Source organism: Eriocheir sinensis, chromosome 1, assembly GCF_024679095.1.
Source record: "Eriocheir sinensis breed Jianghai 21 chromosome 1, ASM2467909v1, whole genome shotgun sequence".
NCBI classification, from domain to species: domain Eukaryota; kingdom Metazoa; phylum Arthropoda; class Malacostraca; order Decapoda; family Varunidae; genus Eriocheir; species Eriocheir sinensis.
The window spans coordinates 32,660,310-32,681,710 of NC_066509.1; the positions used below are offsets into that span (position 1 = coordinate 32,660,310).

Consider the following 21,401-nt stretch of genomic DNA (forward strand, 5'->3'; position numbering starts at 1 on the left):
CAGGAGACGGGACACAACCCCCGATTAATACCTGGAACCCATTCTCTGCTGGGTGGACAAGGGCGTAGGGTATATGGGGAGGAAGATCATGATGATGAAGAGAAAGAAGGGGAGATAAGAAGATAGAAAGAAAGGGATACAGGTAAAATTCTTGTGCTGCTTGAGAAAGGGTAGAATAACGGGGGCGAGAGGAAGAGGGACAGACGGGGAAAGAAGGGAAAGAAAGACGAGTAGAAGGAAAGGAATGAAAGGGTTAATAAAAGAAAAAAATGTAGTGATATAGTGGACTGGTGATGGCTGCTGATAATAATGATGATGATGATGATGATGATGATGATGATGATGATAATGATATTGTATTGATGGGGAGCATGTGTGGGAGGGAAGATCAGAAGGAATGTACGGAAGGGGTCTCGATGGATCGTTGGAAAATGACACAATGGAAGGTGAAAGAGGAAGGGGTTGAATACCTCTCCTTTATCATCCCTATGCCTCCATGCCAGGGCCAAGGGCACGGGCAAGAGTCAAGCCAAAGAGAACTGGCATCACGGCAAGAAAAAGAAACAGTGAGCGCGGTAACGCTCGCTGAGGCAGAACACACATCGGAGCAAGGCTGGCGGGATGTGATTCCATACAGACAATGCAGAGAAAAGTCAGAGTAGTGAGATTCATGAGTGTGAGCGGCGCCACGCCTGTGCTCGGCGACACGGAAGTCCTGCACAGTAACTGACGAGTCAGTGTGAGGACTGTTTTTTTTTTATCAAAATGTCAGTGCATATTTTTTCTTTGGCCTTGCATATGCCTTCCGGCCTTCTGGACTACTTATGTTATATTCCGTACTAGTATTTGGGTTTGCTTTACATAACGTACGTTTTATTTGCATTATAAAAATAGGGTATTCAGAACGCTGTGTGCTTCATTTGTTGTAAAGAGAAGGTTCGAAAGAATTCAAGTTTGACTTTGTAAGCTCACGAATATATGTTTGGAAAATTTAGGTTATGTTTTGTTACCCAGTCTTCTCCACTAATAAAATAAGTAAATGTGATGAAAATCTTCCCTGGAATATGACAATTAACAGACCAGTATTAACTGCAAACAATGATGAGCACGCCTGAAAACAAAACAAAAACCACCACGATGGAAAAGCGACAATCCACCTGAAAAAAATGTTAAGGAGACATCAAATAATAAAAAAAACTAACACAAAAAGAAAAAAAGATATTGAAAGTATATATCACAAACCAACTCATACAAGAAAGAAACAAAACCAATAATAGTCAACAAAACGAAGGAAAAAAACTATAAACATACAAAAAAAAAAAAAGGACAGGAAAGAATCCCCGGCAACTTAACCTGGATTTAGCGAGGCTGTCACAAAGTCCGTCATGTTGTGTGTAACGGGAGGGGGAGGGGGAGGGGGAGAGGGAGACGATGTTGGGGAGAGGTAAAAGGAGGTTGTGGGGGGCGTCACTGGACGGAGGGGAGGGGGGAGGAAGATGTGAAGGGACAGCGAGGGTAGGAGGAGGAAGAGGAGGACAAGGGAGGAAAGTATGCTAGAGGGTGAGGGAGGGGGAAGATGGAGGAAGGAAAGCGAGGAGAGGGAGGGAGGTGGAGAAGGGTGGTGAGGGGGAGAGAGGAGGGGAGGAGGAGTGTGGAAGAGAGCGTGTTGGAAGGGAACGTAAACTGGAGAGATGGGAGGGAAGAGCAGGTGAAGGGAGAGCAGGAGGGTGTGGAGGGTGGCAGTGAGGGGAGAAAGGGAGGAAAAACGAGCTTGATAGGAGCAGTTTTGGGGAGAAGTAAAAAAGGTGGAGATATTGGGGAGACAAAATTTTAAGAGTAAAGGGAAGAAGGGAAAAGTAGGGGGAAGCGAAAGGAGGAGGAAAAGTTATGTGGGGAGGAGGGAAAGAGGTGGGAAAGAGGATATTCGTGGGGGTGTTATTGGGGAGAAAGGGGATAAAGGAGAAGAGAAGGAGGGAGGGTGAGGAAGGAAGGTGATGGGGGGGGGGAGAGAAGAAAGAAGAGGTTAGTGGGGAGTGTTGTCTTACTGCACGGGAGGAGGAGGAGGAGGAGGAGGAGGAGGAGGAGGAGGGGGAGGAGGAGGAGGAGGAGGGAGGGTCAGCCACTAATTCAATAAATCAACACAAATTCCTTTCCCCGCCTGCAGGATCGAGGGACAAAGGTCACCTCGGGCTGGTCAGCTTTGTTTTATTTATTTTTAGTGACAGTTGTTTTCTTCCTTTCTCCTACTTTTTACTTTTTTCTTTCCTTTTTTACAGTGAGTCTTCTCTTTCCATTCTTTTTCTTTTTTGTTAGTTTTTTTTCTTTTTTACAGTGGCAGTCTTTTCCTTTCTTTTCCCTTTTTTTTATTTATCTATTTTCGTTTTACAGTAGCAGAGTTTTTTCCATCCTTTTTTTACTTCTTTTCTTTTCACTCTTTTTTTTTTTTACGTACATTTTTACTATTAACTCTTACTTTTCCTTTTCTCGTTTAGTGACAGTATTTTCCTTCCCTTATTTTGCCTTTTTTATATTGCCAATAACGATTCAAGGGACTTTGTCATCCTACTATCTTCCCTCCAAGCTGTGTATGTATCTCACTATTTTCACTGGACTCCGTATACGGACCTTTTTCTTCTTCTTTTCCCCTTCTCACATCAGTTCCCCTACCTGTGTGACTTCATATAAATTCACCTGTATATCTTTTTTCCTATCTATTACTTCCATCTCCACTCATGCCCCTCGGTTCCCTTAGTGGTGAGTGTATGTTGGAAAAGGTGTGTTGTTCCTTCGGCCTATTGTTTACATGATCCCATAACAACTGACTGAATGAATAGGAGTCAATATGGAAGGCGATAAGTCTGTTTGGGATACGCTCTTTAATTCTTCCTGTTTCACCGACGCTACATTTAAATACTAATATCCCTACATGTGGATGCTTACACTGAACTATTTACTCAATGTCTTATACGAGCTTGATTTTCTCACATTCCATCTCAACATATTTACGGTATTCATGTACTGTTTGTGTGCCGCATCTTCCCTCTTCACCAATACTTATTATCAACATTACTCGTCTATTTACTGTCTATCTTTTTCCTTTGTCTTTCTTTTCTTTCATTGTCTCTTTCTTGTCTATCTTTTTCGTGTTCGTGCCTGTGTATCTTTATGTCTAATAGCTCATCTATTTCTTGTATATCCTCTTTCTTTTTTTTCTTTTTTATCTTTTTCTTGTCTGTCGTCCTCGTGTTCGTGCCTGTCTACCTGTGTCTACTCATCTGTTTCTTGCATGACTTCCTACCTAAGCGTCTTCGTGCCCACACACCTGTCTGTCTAATCAAACCCACACCTGCACCTCCAGAGACGGATGGAGTGGCGTGAATAGTGTGTGTGTGTGTGTGTGTGTGTGTGTGTGTGTGTGTTAACGTTATATATAACAATCACCGTTGTATTGACTGCAGCGACAAATTCCTTCTCTCTCTCTCTCTCTCTCTCTCTCTCTCTCTCTCTCTCTCTCTCTCAAGCACACAACACACATTTTTCATTGTGCTAATCAACTGGTGGGTCATGGCAGCAACACACACACACACACACACACACACACACACACACATATATACACACACACACACACACACACACACACACACACACGTTAAATGGCTGAGTCCGATAATAATTTTGGTCTTGTAGATTATTCCGCAATAACAAGGGGGGGGGGGGGGAGAGAGAGAGAGAGAGAGAGAGAGAGAGAGAGAGAGAGAGAGAGAGAGAGAGAGAGAGAGAGAGAGAGAGAGAGAGAGAGAGAGAGAGAGAGAGAGAGAGAGAGAGAGAGAGAGAGAGAGAGAGAGAGAGAGAGAGAGAGAGACTTTAAATGGAGTCTGCTGTTGTAATTGTGAATGGGGTGAAGTTGGAGATGGAGGTATATTGTGTTAGGTTAAGTTTGGCTGCAGTGGGGGGAAGGTAACGGGGAGAGGAGGGGCGGGAAAGGGAGGAGAAGCATGGGAAGGAATGGGGAGGGTAAAGGAATGGGGGAGGAAGGACAGTATTGGCGGGGAGACTAGCGGTGGGAAATTGGTCGGATTGAAGTTATGGAGATTAGCGTGTAGTTGGCGGCACAGAGGTGATTCGAGGAGAGCTGAACGTGTATAGGGTGAGGGTTGTTGGAGGAGGAGGAGGAAGCTGGCTGAAGGCGGAGACTATCTGGTTGAAGGTTGGTAGTGTGGTAGAGTCGTGTTGGCAGAGAAAAAATAAAGGTGAAGTGAACAGGAGGTAGGTGGAATAAATGGAGTTCGTAGTGGAGGTGGCTGAAGGAGATAGATAGGAGCCAAGAAGGTGAAGGTGGGTGAGGACTGGAAGGTGGAGGAGGAGGAGGAGGAGGAGGAGGATGGATGAGGGATGGTTAACGGAAGATACCGAGTGGAGGCCAGTGAAGATAGGTAAGATAGGTAAGGTAAGGTAAGGGAAGGGAAGGGAAGGGAAGGGAAGGGAAGGGAAGGGAAGGGAAGGGAAGGGAAGGGAAGGGAAGGGAAGGGAAGGTAAGGTAAGGTAAGGTAAGGTGAGGTAAGAGACGGGATTAATGGAGATTAAAAAGTGGAGGATACAAAGACACTTGATAAGGTAAGCTAAGCTAAGCTAAGCTAAGGTAAAGTAAAGTAAAGTAAGGTAGGGTAATAGATGGATAATAAGTGGAGATTGAGAGGGGGAGGATACAAAGACACTTGATAAGCTAAGCTAAGCTAAGGTAAAGTAAGGTAGGGTAATAGATGGATAATTAGTGGAGATTGAGAGGGGGAGGATACAAAGACACTTGATAAGCTAAGCTAAGCTAAGGTAAAGTAAAGTAAGGTCAGGTAATAGATGGATAATTAGTGGAGATTGAGAGGGGGAGGATACAAAGACACTTGATAAGGTAAGATAAGATAAGCTAAGGTAAAGTAAAGTAAGGTCAGGTAATAGATGGGTAATTAGTGGGTTTTGAGAGGTGAAGAATAGAAAGACACTTGATAAGCTAAGCTAAGCTAAGGTAAAGTAAAGTAAGGTAAGGTAATAGATGGATAATTAGTGGAGATTGAGAGGTGGAGGATACAAAGACACTTAAGGTAAGATAGGGTAAGGTAAGGGAAGGGAAGAGACAGAGAATTACTAGAGATACAAGGCCGCTGCTTACAAGTGGAGTGGAGGTATTTAGGGCACGGGATTTTAGTGGAGACCAGCAAGGAGACTAAATCCGCTAACAGTGTGGAGAACAAATGTGGAGATGAAGGCAGCGTGGGGAGGCGGCTTTACCTGATGGACCTTACGGGGAGGCTGTCAGACGAATGGGGGAGAGGGGAAGGGGATGGGGGAAGGGAGGAAGGGGAAAAGGGGGGAGGGGGGAGCGACTCGGAGTGACTTACGGGGCAGCGTTACCACCTACCGGGGTAGAGGTAAGGGATTTGATCGCCTATCAGGGTATCAGACACGACCCACGAGCACGTTATAACAGTGGGGGGAGGAGGAGGAGGAGGAGGAGGAGGAAATTGCTGGATTATGAGGGGGAAGAGAGAATGGAAAAGAGAAAGGAGTTGTGAAGGAGAGTAAAGGACAAAAAAAAGTATATATATATATATATATATATATATATATATATATATATATATATATATATATATATATATACATAATATAGAGAGGATAAGACGAAACGTAAAAGATGTCATGAAATAGTCAGGGAAGAAAACAGGAGGAATGAGATAGAGGAGGAGGAGGAGGAGGAGGAGGAGGAGGAGGAATAAAGGGGAACAAGTAGGAGGAGGAGGAGGAGAAAAACAAATCTATATCACCGTTCATCAGGGGAATAGAATCAAGTTAGTCGTGGGCGTGACTTGACGGCGAGAAAATTATACTTGTGGGAACCTTCAAGCAAGAGAGATTACATGTGTTAAGATGGTAGAAGGCGAGTCTGTGGTGGTGGGAAAAGGTCTTATTACAACGCTTAAGCTTAGAAAAAAAGGTAGTAATGGGAAGGAGTGTGGTCATGGAGGAAATAAAACAAGTTCAACATTTAAGTTTGGGAAAGCATAGAGTTATCGAAAGGTGTTACTGGCAAGAAAATGATGCTGGGAAAGGTTGCAGATGAGGTAATGGAATAAACAGCCTATCCCAGTGTTCGAGTTAGGTATTAAAGTTTTCATCATCACTATCAAAACAACGACCACATTCCTCTCTAAACATCCCTTCGGCTATCAACATCATCCTTTCTCCATCATCATCCCTGCTGTATTTTTCACCCAACATTTAGTTAAATTAATATTGCAATCACCTTCATTTAACACCATCATCACCATCTTCACTCACCACACTCATCCCTACAAGCACTCTACGCACACTGACACCACCAACATAACCATCACCATTCACCCTTAAAATCCATCCCCATCCCCATTATCCTCCTCCTCCTCCATCACCGTTACCAAGCCTAAAACAAAGCTGGATAGATGGAAAAGAGAAAAATTCATGGGTAGTTGACTCGGTCAAGAGACGGATTAAAAGTTAAATTCAAATAAAACAATACAATAAATCCCCGCCAACGTTGTGCTCCATAAAACATAAAATAATGAATGAAAAAAAGTAATGTTCATGTTTAATACCAGCGTTGTAAAAAAAGGTGTTTGATCTTTTAATTCTCTCCCTCTCCCTCCTCTTCCTCCTGCACCTCGTTATGTCAGGCAGGTGTGTGAAGGTGGTAATCTTTCTTTACTTCTGCTTATTGCTACTTTCCTTTCCCTCTTGCTTTCATTTTCCACTTATTGTTTTACTTCTTTCTTTTCCCTCTCACTTTCCTTTTCCTCTCACGTCCCTTTTCCTCTTACTTTCCTTTCCCTCTTACTTCCTTTTCTTCTTACTCTCCTTTTCTCTTATTTCCTTTTCCTCATTTCTTCCTTTTCTTCCTATTTTGTTTTTCCTCTTACTTTCTCCTCCTTTTACCTTCTGTTCCTCTAACTTTTCATCCTCTCTAGTAACTACAAGCATCATCTTTTGCATCGTTTTTTTTTTTTTTTTTTTTTTTTTTTTACTGTTTCTCCTTCCATACGTTGTTCCCTCTCTTCCGTCCTTCTTCGTTGCATTTCTTCACCGTTTTCAACATTACCTGCACGCATCTTCTCTTCCGCCATCGTTTTTTCTACTCTACCCATTTTTCCACTTATACCCATTACGTTTTTTTACCTCTCTCTTCTTTCCTTCTTCGCCCACATTTTCCCCGCGCCTATTCGCCGCCCCTCAATCCTCTCACCTCGTCTTTAATGGCCCGAGCACGAGGCGACCAAAGGCATCCTCTGTTCCTCTTTTATCTCCACCACTTCATCTTTAATTTACAGTTTTCCTCCGCTCTCTTTCTTATCTCCTTCCTTTGCGTTCATCTCTCTCTGTTCACTTGTTTCCGGAGTAAATAAAGACAACCAGTTTTAATATGTTTTCCTGATTTCTTTTCATTTTACATCTTCCTTTGGCCTTTTGTCTAATTCTTTCTCTTTAATTTTATTTTTCACAATGTCTCCTCATATTTTTTTCTTTTGTTTCTGTTCCGATTAACGAAAGTCAGTCAACATCATTCTCTTTTATCATTTATCTCTTGTTCCATTCCTAGGTTTCTTTTCTTTTTCTAATATTTTCAAAAAGTCAGCATAATTTATCTTCACATTTTTTTCTCCATTTACTCGCATCTTTAGCCATCAAATATAGTCATTACTTCTTTATTTTTAATTCGTTTGTTTCCCATTTTTTTTTTTATAAACGTTTCACTTTTTCGTTTTCCCAGGCCCCTAATTCTCTTCTTTCCCATTCTCGTAAATTGTGTTTCTTCTCCATCTACGGCGAGGAGTACACAGGATGACTCAACTTCTTCCCTAGTCCCTCATTTGTTTCCTTTTTATATCCGTCCATAAGCGTGGACTTCTTACCATGAATACTAACTTCACAAAATGTACGTAATTCCCTAAGAATTTTCTATAAAAAAAATATATTAGTCGATAAAAAACAAAATTAAATATATATAAAGCATGATAAAAAAAAAAATACATGTAAATAAATATACATGAAATAGATAAAAAGACGAACATGCAATAGATTAAAACAACATCGTACGTAAATAGATGAAAAGACATACTTATAGTTGAATAAACAATATACGTAAAGCACACCAAAAATCATTGAACAGATATAAGATGCACATGAAATACAGCACAAAATTAACATACAAAAAACAGAGACGCGTAACATACAAAAAAATAACACACAAAAGCCAAAAAACATCAACAGGTAGATAATTGGCTGAACAAACAGGTAAACAGGTGACCCAATGAAAGAGGAGGAAAACACAACAGAAGTAGAGCAGAGAGGTAGGAAGAGGGGAAGGGAGGGGGGAGGAGGGAGGGTTAGTGGGAACAGGGAGGGGGCCAGGAAAGAGATGAGAGGAGAAAGAGGAAAGTAGATAGAAAGAGTGGAAGGAGAGAGAAGGGGGGGAGCAAGGGGAGGAAGAGGGGTGAGAGGGAGGCAGTGGAAGAGAGAAGGGGGAGGGAAAGGGGGAATTAGGAGAAGGGAGGGAGAGAGGAGGAGGGAGAGGGAGAGAGAAAGAGAGAAAATCATTTAGTAAGAGGGAAAGGGAAGGGAAGGGAGGGAAGAAGCAGCGACAGGAAGAGGGAAGGGGAAGGGGAAATAGAAAGGGGGGATGGGGAGGGGGGGTAATAGGAGTCGGTTTGCAATGAGCTCCCGACGTGACCAAAATAATGAATTATGGGAATGCGATAAAAATACATAATAAAGGAGACAAACAAAGATAATGGAAAAAAAAAGATCTGGTAACGGCAAAAATAGTTAAATATTGTAACAGATAACAAACTTCAATATTGTAATGGAAAGTAACGCGTTTTCAGTTATAAAAACAAATATAAATATCAGAGCAGGAAAAACAGCAGCAATGCAATAACAATAACATTACTACTACTACTACTACTACTACTACTACGACTACTACGACTACGAGTACGACTACTACTACTACTAATAATAATAATAGTAACAGAAAGAGGAAGATGAGGTAGTGACATTGTAAATACGCAGGACAACGAAGCATTTGACCTGCAGCAGCCGACGTCACAGAGGTCAAAGTGTCGCGGTTTAGATTCGCGACAAGTTATTTTACATTTATTTGCTGTGGGGGGGCTGTTGGCGCGTTTTCCTAGTTCGTCACGTGACCCTGCCTCTATGGGCGCGGCAGACGGGTCACGATGACTCAGCCTGCTCGTTGCCTAGGTGACCGGGTAAGGATGCCAGGGCGTGCATTTTTGTTGCAGGTCGCCCGCTGTATTTTACCTGCTCTTACGCACTTTCAGGAGTCACCACTCCACTCTGCAGGTGCACATTAGTGTGTGCATTACTGCAGCTTGTACGCCTCTGCTGTGAGGAAGTTGGGCTATTGACTCTTTGTGCTTCCCGCCTTGGGGGCCTCGCCTCGTTGCCCGCGGCCTGGCTGGGCGGCTACAGTTGCCACCCCTCATCCCTCAGCTGAGAATGTTAACTTATATTTTGTTGCTGCCACTGTATTCTGGCATTGTTTGAGGCTGTAGTTTATAATTAAACTAACCAGCCATGTTTAGTCAGCTAGAAACGATTGCCCGTGCATTTTCCTGCATTGGTGACTCCGTTTTGAGTTGCCGTCCCTGGCGGATGGCCTGCATGCTGTCTCCGTAGGAGGCAGCAGACGTGCTAGGTGGTTGTGTGGCCACGTGTAGACCTGCTGGAGTGCTGGAGTGATCCCGGGCCTTGCCTATCGGGACACGGCCGCTAGATTTCAGTTCTCGTGCGTCGAGTTGCCGCGGCGGCCTCACGTGAAGGCCGCAACATCGCTGGACATCGCGCCTTGAGGAGCCAGCAGGAAGACAGGCTGCACGGCACCTCATCCTTCGTCTCCACACTCATTATCTCTTCAATTAACTCGCACTATTAATTTTTTCGATATCTTGATTATCCTGACTTTGTTGTCCTCACATTCCTGCAGATTCATAAGCGCCTGGGAGTATATGGGGCATCCTTCTGTGTCATCTTGCATCACATGGCCTCGCTCTTATCACATTCCTACTGATTCATAAGCGCCTGGGAGTAAAAGGCGAAAAATCATCAACGCCATCACCATCTTCAACTCTTGAAATATTGTGTGCCATTCTTTTATGTCGTCTTAAATTATTGTCTTTGTTTTTATCACATTACTACCATTTCATATTCGCCTGGGAGTGTGAGGCGAAATATCATCAATGCATCGTCCCTTTTTTAGTCAAACTACGTTAATCTTTATTTGTATTCGGTTTCACTTCGTTCCTATCACATTTTTATTACACCCTATTCGCCTCGGAGTAATAGGCTAAATATCATCAAGGCATCGTCCCTTCTTTTAATTGAATTCCATCATTCGTGTTCCTCATCTTTCTTGTTTTCTTCGTTACCATAATATTTTTGCTACTTTTTGTTCTCCTTGGAGTGTGAGTGAGAACATCGTCACGGTATGAGACCACATCGAGAGCGAAAGTAAGAGCCTCGCAAGTCTTCGTCCTCCGCCTCTTCATCTCCTCGCGTCAGAACTCTTGTGGGCGGCACACTTTAACCACATCGGGAGCGAGAACGAGAGCCCACCCGTCCTCTCCACCTCCAGTCCTCGCCCTCCACCTCGCGTCACAAACTTAATGCCGACCTCACTCGCGTCGCGTCGTCAGCAGGCAAATCCAGGGCGTAAGGAGCGTGTGCACCCATTAGGCGCTCGGGGCCCGCCATTACCCCGCCCGACCCCGCCTCTCTGGGACTTACATCACGGCGAGGGCCACTCAGCGCCGCCCCGAGGGCCTGGAGAGCCGCTGCGGTGCCTGAGCGTGTCTGGGAACGGCCTGTGGAGAGTGGAGAATGGCTTGTGGGGGTGGAGATAGGGGGGTTAGAGGGGTGTGGGGATGATTGGGTGTTTGGGTGGGTGGGTGGTGTTTGGAGGGATCAAGGATGTTTGGGGGATGGGGGTGGTGTTGGTGGTGGTAATGGTGGTGGTGGTGGTGGTGGTGTGTGTGTGTGTGTGTGTGTGTGTGTGTGTGTGTGTGTGTGTTCAGATCAGCTCATAAGGCTTTGAGTGTAACTTGAGACATTAAGCTGACAACAAGACTTCTCCAGACTTTGGCCGTAAAAACTGAAGACCGCGAGTTTTTTTTTTTTTTGTGTGTGTGTATTCTCTTTACATCAGCTCATAAATAAAGTACAAATAAAGAACACCAAGAAAGTAATTACCAGCGCGACGAAGCGAATCTACAACTTGCAGGCACGGGCATTCGTTTTTCGGCTTAAAAAATGGCTGAAAATTCATTAAACATTTAGGAACTTAAAACGAGTTTGAGGAAAGAACAAGGCGGACCGGCCGCCGGGGGGAGGGAGGAGGGGAGGGGAGGCGAGGGACAGGGTGGATGAGGGTAGTGGAAGGGAGAGGGAGTAGTACTTTTGCTCCGTCCGACTCGTGCAGTAAAGATTAAAGAACATGTTTTGAGAGACAGTAGCTTGAATTTTACTGCGGCAGAATACATAAAAAAAATCATCAGGAAACCTTAAAAAAAGATACTTCTACAGAGACCAACTCGCGTAAAAAAATTATGAACATCCCTTGAAGAACTTCGGATGATAAGGGGGGGGGGGTAAATAGGGGGGGCAAGGGAAGGCAAGGGTGGACGAGTGTGGGCAAGGGTGGCTAGACAGGGTGGGCAAGGGGGGGGGGGATAAAGGGTGGGCTGTGAAAGGCAAGGGAGGAGAAGGGAGAGCAGGGGTGGGTACTTAGGGTAAGCAAGGGAGGACGAAGGAGGGGAAGAGTGTGAAGGCATGGGTGGGTGAGGATGGGCAAGGAAGGGTAAACATGGTGGGTAAGGGTGGGAAAGGGTTGGAAATTGAGGACAAGGGTGGGCAAAGGAGAGTAAACAGGAAGGGCAAGGTGTGGAAGGGTGGATAAAGACGAGGGAAGGCAAGGTGGGGATGGGTGGATAAGGGAAGACGAGGGAGGGCAAGGTGGGGATGGGTGGATAAAGACGAGGGAAGGCAAGGTGGGGAAGGGTGGATAAGGGAAGACGAGGGAGGGCAAGGTGGGGATGGGTGGATAAAGACGAGGGAAGGCAAGGTGGGGAAGGGTGGATAAGGGAAGACGAGGGAGGGCAAGGTGGGGATGGGTGGATAAGGGAAGACGAGGGAGGGCAAGGTGGGGATGGGTGGATAAGGGAAGACGAGGGAGGGCAAGGTGGGGATGGGTGGATAAGGGAAGACGAGGGAGGGCAAGGTGGGGATGGGTGGATAAGGGAAGACGAGGGAGGGCAAGGTGGGGATGGGTGGATAAGGGAAGACGAGGGAGGGCAAGGTGGGGAAGGGTGGATAAGGGAAGACGAGCTGAAAAAGGAAAAGGAAGATCCAAGGACGTCTTGATGTGGACACACACGGACACGGGACAAACAGAATTCCCTCAACTCGAAACAAACACAGCGTCCAGCTCTTCAGTGGCCCGGGGAGCGAGTGAGGGAGAAACAGATCAAGGCGGGACACCAAAGGGACGCACGCACACACACACACACACACACACACACACACACACACACACACACACACCTCCCCATATTTGTTATTCTCATTTATTCTTCCTTTTTCCTTCTTTTACCAGTCATTTTTTCTTCTTCTCTTCATTATTTACCTTATTCCTCTCACTCTTTCCCCCTCACCCGTGACGCGCATTGGTTACCTCTCGGCTGACAGGCGGCGGCGAGGGGGAAGGAAGGAAGAGAAACTCGACAAATCAAAGTGAATGCCTGGCGACGTCTGACTTGGCCGGGAAGTTATTCGCCGCCTCGCTGAAAAACTCGCATTGAGGGACGGAGGGCTGCGCTGCATACCGCGCCTCCCCCGCCTCCTTCCATTCCTCATCCTATTACTCCAACTACTTCTCCTCCTGCTTCTGCTTCTGTTCCTCCTCCTCCTTATCTTACTGTTCCTATTCCATTTCCTCCTCCTCCTCCTCCTCCTCTTTTCCGTCCTGACGGTCTTCACCTCAATGCAATTGGCTCAGCACGGCTTGGTAGGCTGCTGAACGAGGAAGTACTTTTGTACTCAAAAAACTCCGTGCGCGGGAGGGGCACCAAAGTATCGTAAACAACCAACCAGTAGAGCCCGCCCATCATACACCTACGCCACCAACAGAAAACACACGCAGACACCGGACTACTGTGCCTCGAATCACTGAAGTCAAGAAGGACATTTCTGTCCTATACACCAACGCGCGGAGCTTAATACCCAAACGGGATGAGTTACTTGCCTACGTTGACGTAGAAAGTCCGGACGTGATTGCCATCACCGAAACGTGGGCCACCTCTGACCACCTAATGACTGAATTCTCAATTCCAGGATACGAGAGCTTCTACAAAAACAGACTTCACAAGAAAGGAGGAGGTGTTATCTGTTACGTCAAGAACAAATACCCTGCCGTGGAAGTAACCAAAGGAGACTCAGAGAAATATGACACAGTATATGTTGAACTGGAGACTAGCAAGCACAACAAAATAACGATTGGAACCGTTTACAGACCTCCAAAGCAACAAGAAGCGAACGACGAAGCGTTGTACGAATAAATCCACACCGTAACGCAAAACAAACAATCAGTCATTATCGGGGACTTTAACTGCGCCAACATTGACTGGACCACGATGATTGGAGATCGGGAGGGTAACAGATTGCTCGAAATGTTAGAAGACACTTTTCTTACTCAGATTGTTACCCAACCGACGAGTTAAAATAACATATTAGACCTAGTACTCGTGAGTGATTCAGATCTCACACGTGAATGTCAAGTCGGCGAAAAGCTGGATGGTTGCGACCATCACCTAATCCGCCTAAAGATCAGAACAGACCATGAACTCACCGAAAACACGTCCAAGATTCCAGACTACAAAAGAGCCAATTTTAATTTCGCTCGTGAGCTGCTAACCCAGACAACTTGGGAACCCATGACCTACACTCCTGTGGACGGAGCGTGGAATGGCTTCAAGAACAAACTCCTGGAGGTGGAGAGAACAACTGTTCCCATGAAGACAAGGAGAACAAATAATGCCACAAGCCCACCATGGATGACTACCCAGGTTCGACGGGCGATTAATTTAAAGAGGAGAAAATACAACTTGCTCCAAGAAAACGGCACTGACGAGGCACGCGAACAATACCATCAGTAGTAACAAATGTACGGAAGTGGGGGTTGCCCCTCTGCGGGGGGGACTGGAAGTGGGGGTTGGGGGGGTCAGCGGTCAGCGGGGGGTTACGGAAGAGGGGGTATCTGGACCCCCCCCCCTCCCTACACCCCCCCCATCTCTTTTACCTTTTCACCAACCCCCCCCCCCCTCACCCCCTCTCGGACTAGCGTACGGAAGCGAGAGGGTGACGGGAGTAGGGGTGCCCAGCAGGGAGGGGGGGGGTGTGACGGGAGAAGGGGTACTTGAAGGGTTAAGATAAGATCTTGGACCCTCGAATGACCACGAGATTATAATCACGGAAAAGGTTAAGGACATTAGGTTAATGACCAGGCTGGAATATGAATTTACTATCTAATGCAAGTCCGAAAATAAAATAAAAAATCGCCATTGAACGTAAGACTCGATAAATTATTGAAGTTTTTGCTGGATGTATTGTATCATTATCTTCTTATTTCTCATTTCTCAACTTGTTTCTTCTTATTTCTTTCCTCAACTTCTATATATATATATATATATATATATATATATATATATATATATATATATATATATATATATATATATATATATATATATATATATATATATATATATATATATATATATATATATATATATATATATATATATATATTTTTTTTTACTCCGGTTATTTGGTGCCATCTAACCCTAAACACTGCAGCACCAAGTCTTTTTTTTCTGATTTTGCATTAATTAATGTCTTATATCTCATTTCTTAACTTCTTTCTTCTTATTTCTTTTCTCAACTTGCATTTCTTTATATTTTCTGCCTGCTCTTCGATGTCATATGACCTTAGACGTTGCCGCATCGAGTTTACCTTTTTCCGTGAAAAAGGGATCATGTGTGTGTGTGTGTGTGTGTGTGTGTGTGTGTGTGTGTGTGTGTGTGTGTGTGTGTGTGTGTGTGTGTGTGTGTGTGTGTGTGTGAGTGTGTGTGTGTTCCATTCCCCTCTGACTCTTGAGAAATCTGCGGCTAGCTCGAAATTTTGTGGGCCATCTTTTTTAGCCGATTATATGCTCCGAAGCGGAATTTAGTGAAGATTCTTATGGTATCTTCAAATTTCTCATACGTCTATTAGTTCCCGAGTTACACCGAGAAAACTGTTTTTTTTTTTTTCTCGTCAGAGTAGCCTAACAAATAAAAATCACTCAAAGCTCTTCATCTACGTTCCTTAGAAAGATTGCCATATGTTACTATTAAACTTATCCCAACAACTGCAAATTTGACGCACTTTCATTTTTTTTTCTGATTTTGCATTAATTAATGTCTTATATCTCATTTCTTAACTTCTTTCCTCTTATTTATTTTCTCAACTTGCATTTCTTTATATTTTCTGCCTGCTCTTCGGTGTCATATGACCTTAGACGTTGCCGCATCGAGTTTACCTTTTAGTGAGGATTCTTATGGTATCTTCAAATTCCTCATACGTCTATTAGTTCCCGAGTTACACCGAGAAAACTGTATTTTTTTTTCTCTCGTCAGAGTGGCCTAGCAAATAAAAATCACTCAAAGCTCCTCATCTACGTTCCTTAGATAGATTGACATATGTTACTATTAAGAAACTTATCCCAACAGCTGCAAATTTGACGCACTTTCATCGAAAACTTAATTTTTAATCATTTTTTATTTACTTTTATGGCGCGTTTCGCGTCATCGTCAGCCAGAACCTTTTACCCTTGATGACACGAAATGCGTCATCGTGCGCGAAAGGGTTAAATAAGTCAGATTTATCTCAAATTCACTGTCTGGGCAGACAAATATTCGGAAAAGAGAAGACAAACCAGTTTGTAGATATATATAAATATGCTGTATATTCACGTTCTTATGGATATCTTCTTGTTGATTTGGGTATAAATACTCCTGACTCCCTACAGTTTCGCTCAACTCTCCCTTCCATCATACCTTTCTCCCTCCCTCTTCTCTCTCCTCCCCCCCCCTCCCTCCCTCCCTCCCCTTCCCTTTCCTTCCCTCGTGTTATTAAATAAGTCAGATATATCTCAAATTCACTGTCTGGGCAGACAAATATTCGGAAAAGAGAAGGCAAACCAGTTTGTATATATATATATATATATATATATATATATATATATATATATATATATATATATATATATATATATATATATATATATATATATATATATATATATATATATATTCACGTCCTTATGGATATCTTCTTGTTGATTTGGGTATAAATACTCCTGAATCCCTACAGTTTCGCTCAAACATTGTTGGAGAGCCTCCCAGGTGAACGCGTATTCCAATGGTGAACTCCAGGAAAAAGGAATTCTTACACGTTCTATACTCACAGCATAAAGAACCCTATGGTTTAAGCTCTCAGCTACTTCTGATCTTACTCTCTTAAGCCTTTGCAGCTGCTTTTTTAAACCCTCGAAGTCCGCCTTCCTGAAGTCAGGTATTAAGTGTTGTTTCTGCTGACTCAATCCTCCCATTTAATATTAAATATAATTTCCTTATGATCACTGTTACCTAATGAACCCCCAACCTCAATGTTGCTTATTATGTCCTCTTTATTAGTTAACAACAAATCCAAAATATTTTCTTCCCTCGTTGGTGTTCTAATTAACTGCTTAAGGAAACTATCCTGCGGCGGGAAATGAAAAAGAACCATGCAGCATGGAAAAACTGCATGGAAATTTGTGTGCCTGTGAGAACAAGACAACGCTTGCTGAGCACCCAATGATGATCACAAGACTAAGATTCCCACCTGCGGGATATACTGTGAAATTTATTAATAATGCTAAAGCATATGAGCCATCTTATTTAGCATTCTATATCTTTGAGAGTATTCTCGTAAAGCCTTCTTCGAATGGGTGTAAAGAGACATCACTTTGCCATAGCGTATGCTTACATTATAGTGAATAGAAAGGGAGAAACAGTAGAAAGCGGATCCTATTGTGGAAGTAATGCTGTAAACCATTTTAGCTGAACCCACACTGTTTTGTATATAGAACGGACTTACAATAGCTGAACTCACACTGTTTTGTATATAGAACGAACTTACATTAGCTGAACTCACACTGTTTTGTATATAGAACGAACTTACATTAGCTGAACTCACACTGTTTTGTATATAGAACGAACTTATATTAGCTGAACTCACACTGTTTTGTATATAGAACGAACTTACATTAGCTGAACTCACACTGTTTTGTACATAGAACGAACTTACATTAGCTGAACTCACACTGTTTTGTATATAGAACGAACTTACATTAGCTGAACTCACACTGTTTTGTATATAGAACGGTCTTACATTAGCTGAACTCACAGTTTTGTATATAGAACGGTCTTACATTAGCTGAACTCACACTGTTTTGCATAAAGAACGAACTTACATTAGCTGAACTCACACTGTTTTGAATATAGAACGAACTTACATTAGCTGAACCCGCACTGTTTTGTATATAGAACGAACTTACATTAGCTGAACTCACACTGTTTTGATTATAGAACGAACTTACATTAGCTGAACTCACACTGTTTTGTATAAAGAACGAACTTACATTAGCTGAACTCACACTGTTTTGAATATAGAACGAACTTACATTAGCTGAACTCACACTGTTTTGAATATAGAACGAACTTACATTAGCTGAACCCACACTCCTGGAAGAAGTTAAAATTTTCTAAAGGCTCGTCACCACCACTAGCCCCAGTGCTGCCGCCCCGCCCCCGCCCCGCCCCGAGCCCAGGCAATCCTGTCGCATCCTGTCGTCGCATGATGTCGCCGCAGGACCCGCTGCTGCCGCCGCCGCGCACATTTCGCGAGTCTTTTTTTAATTTTTTTATATGAGCCAGATCGAAACATAGACGCGTTTTATCTACATGTTTCCACAAATCGAATAAATTTTAAGACAATTATTGTTTTTTTCATCCATTTTTTGATAAAGGGCATATAAACAAGTCAAACAAACTCAATGTTTATTGGAATTTGGTCAAATTATGATTACAGCCTCCTCTTCCTCCTCCTCCTCTACCCCTGTAGAATTATCGGGATGACCGTAAGATCGTGACTCCAAGGTGCTAAAGCAGTATCTTTTGTCCTCAACTACAGATATCCATCTCTTGGGATATTTTACTGTACTCATTCGTCCATTACGCACTGTGAATCCCTGATAGCCAAAGGTAAATGTTTGCTTCTGGAATAGGACGTCTTTGTATCGCTGATGAGCAATTTTTTTCTTTATGAGCTTTGGAACGCTCTTAGCTGAACTCAACCGGTCACCGTCTGCCAAGAGGATGGAGTAGCACTTTGGTCTTACACCTACAAATTCTGAGATGGTTCTTTCCCTCACTTCAGACTTGAGAAATCCGAGCTTGCCTTTGTTGTCTGTGTTGTACAAGGAATGTGAGGAGCTAAAGTTACTTGTGCCTATATAGCTTTTAAAGGGTTCCTGCGAGTACTCTGTTAATAGATCAGGAGTTTCAGTTTCTGTTATTAAGGAATCAGTGTCACAATACACTAGTTTCGCCCGATCCCCGTAATGAGCCTTCATGATACTGTAAAAGAAATCATATAGTCGCAGCTTGGACAGCTCTAGGACGTAGTAGCCAATGTAGTTTGGATGATTCGCCTGTGAATATTTCTTATGGCGAACTACAACTACATGACCATCATTGAGTGGTACAACGCGTTTAAAGTAAGGACTTCAGGCCAGCTTCAAAACTTTTCGCGGTTGGTGACAATATCTATGTCTTCACTATATTTGGCCGCGTTCATCAGGAATCGACCAAAAATGCTGTTTGAAATACACTTGATTGCAGTTTTCTTGATAGGGCAAGTAGCACTTTTGCGGGCTTCTATGTTATACTGAATGAAGTCCACAAGAAAGTGCTTTTGCTTAAACATATAAATAGCATGCACTTTTTAACAACCCGGCCTAGTTGAATAAGCAGTTTAAGGAGGGACAGAGCAAACAGCATTTTCTCCTGAGCAACATGTGTTCCAATCTGTTTTATGTTCTTACACGGTACTGGACGGTTTTCTTCTTCATACCATTCGTGTGCGGCTGACGATATATCTCTATTGATGATACTGTGTCTTCTGATGGTCAGTGGGAGGTCATCCGTTTTCTCAATGACTTCACGTGAGACAGCCTCAGTATCGCACAGAATGAGGTATCCAAAATCGCCATCGGTTGCTTGATTGACCTAGCCCCCCTCCCGCTCAAAAACCAGTGCATTTCTGTCTCATCTAGTTTTCTCATATCTCCACATGGTAACTTCTCTTGCATTACAGTGGGATAAAGACTGTTGAAGTCAAGATATGAAAGGAAAGTCTTTCTATCATGTTTTGGATTAAACTGAGGGTTCGTGTAGATGTTATTGGTGCGTACAAAACGACGCACAACACCTGTGTAGCCCCCACGCACATTTGTTTGAATGCACTGATATATGTGTGGGCTACTAAGCATCTCTAATTCCTGCTGTGTTTTTAACAGAAAAGAGTCATAGGCAAATCCTGGCAGGCTAACATAATTTACAATATCCAACCTCCACTGAGTTTTCAAAAAAATACCTCTCCACTCTAGGAAGGCATCACATAGAAGGCCAACATCCACTTTTACATAAAGCAACAAATAGTCCATCAGGCTCTGACACCCAGCTACTTTCCAAACATTCTGAGCATGTTTATAATCACTTTCGGAAAGTTTTGCTTCTTGAAGCGAATTGAAAAAATCTTCGCGGGATGGAAGACGTGTCTCAGAAAGTCGTTCCATCGAATCCATATAGTCATAACAAAAAACCTGCTTTCCCTTGATCAATAATGGTAACGCAGGTGCTGGCACATCTTTCAACATCTGTTGTGTGCATATGGGTTCGTTCCCATTGCTGATGAATTGGTTCGCTAAAGCCGCGAGTGAACCAGACATAAAGACATACGCGTCAATAAATCTCAAGTCATTTATGATGACTTCATGGTATTTGTGAACTGAATGTTTTGGTCTTAGTTTGATTTTCAAAGTCAGGTAGCGTTAATTCACGCGGGATTAACGTCATGTCGTAATCCGCATTATGTGCAATGAGAGTGCGCTGCAATTTGTGATTTTTTTCATTTGAAGATTGCATCTATTACAATAAGCTTCAATGTAATTGTTTCCTGATTTTTCATGGTCATGATGTTTTACTCCTTTACCTTTTAAAACCCGTATTTACAGAGAAGACAGTGAATTTGTTCATTGTGACGTGCCGTATCTTCATCGGTCATATTGATTTTATTGTAGCCTTTAGAAGATTTTAACTTCTTCCAGGAGTGTGGGTTCAGCTAATGTAAGTTCGTTCTATATTCAAAACAGTGTGAGTTCAGCTAATGTAAGTTCGTTCTATATTCAAAACAGTGTGAGTTCAGCTAATGTAAGTTCGTTCTATATTCAAAACAGTGTGAGTTCAGCTAATGTAAGTTCGTTCTATATTCAAAACAGTGTGAGTTCAGCTAATGTAAGTTCGTTCTTTATACAAAACAGTGTGAGTTCAGCTAATGTAAGTTCGTTCTATAATCAAAACAGTGTGAGTTCAGCTAATGTAAGTTCGTTCTATATACAAAACAGTGCGGGTTCAGCTAATGTAAGTTCGTTCTATATTCAAAACAGTGTGAGTTCAGCTAATGTAAGTTCGTTCTATATACAAAACAGTGTGAGTTCAGCTAATGTAAGTTCGTTCTATATACAAAACAGTGTGAGTTCAGCTAATGTAAGTTCGTTCTATATACAAAACAGTGTGAGTTCAGCTAATGTAAGTTCGTTCTATATACAAAACAGTGTGAGTTCAGCTAATGTAAGTCCGTTCTATATACAAAACAGTGTGGGTTCAGCTAAAATGGTTTACAGCATTACTTCCACAATTGGATCCGCTTTCTACTGTTTCTCCCTTTCTATTCACTATAATGTAAGCATACGCTATGGCAAAGTGATGTCTCTTTACACCCATTCGAAGAAAGCTTTACGAGAATACTCTCAAAGATATAGAATGCTAAATAAGATGGCTCATATGCTTTAGCATTATTAATAAATTTCACAGTATATCCCGCAGGTGGGAATCTTAGTCTTGTGATCATCATTGGGTGCTCAGCAAGCGTT

At 42.9% G+C, this 21,401-nt stretch overlaps 1 protein-coding gene across 1 annotated transcript in view; it reads left to right on the plus strand.

The window, feature by feature from the left end:
* The window catches only part of LOC126995964 (uncharacterized), an 89,350-nt gene that overhangs the window by 1,026 nt on the left and 66,923 nt on the right, over nt 1–21,401 (plus strand). The gene's annotated exons all lie outside the window — the stretch shown is intronic.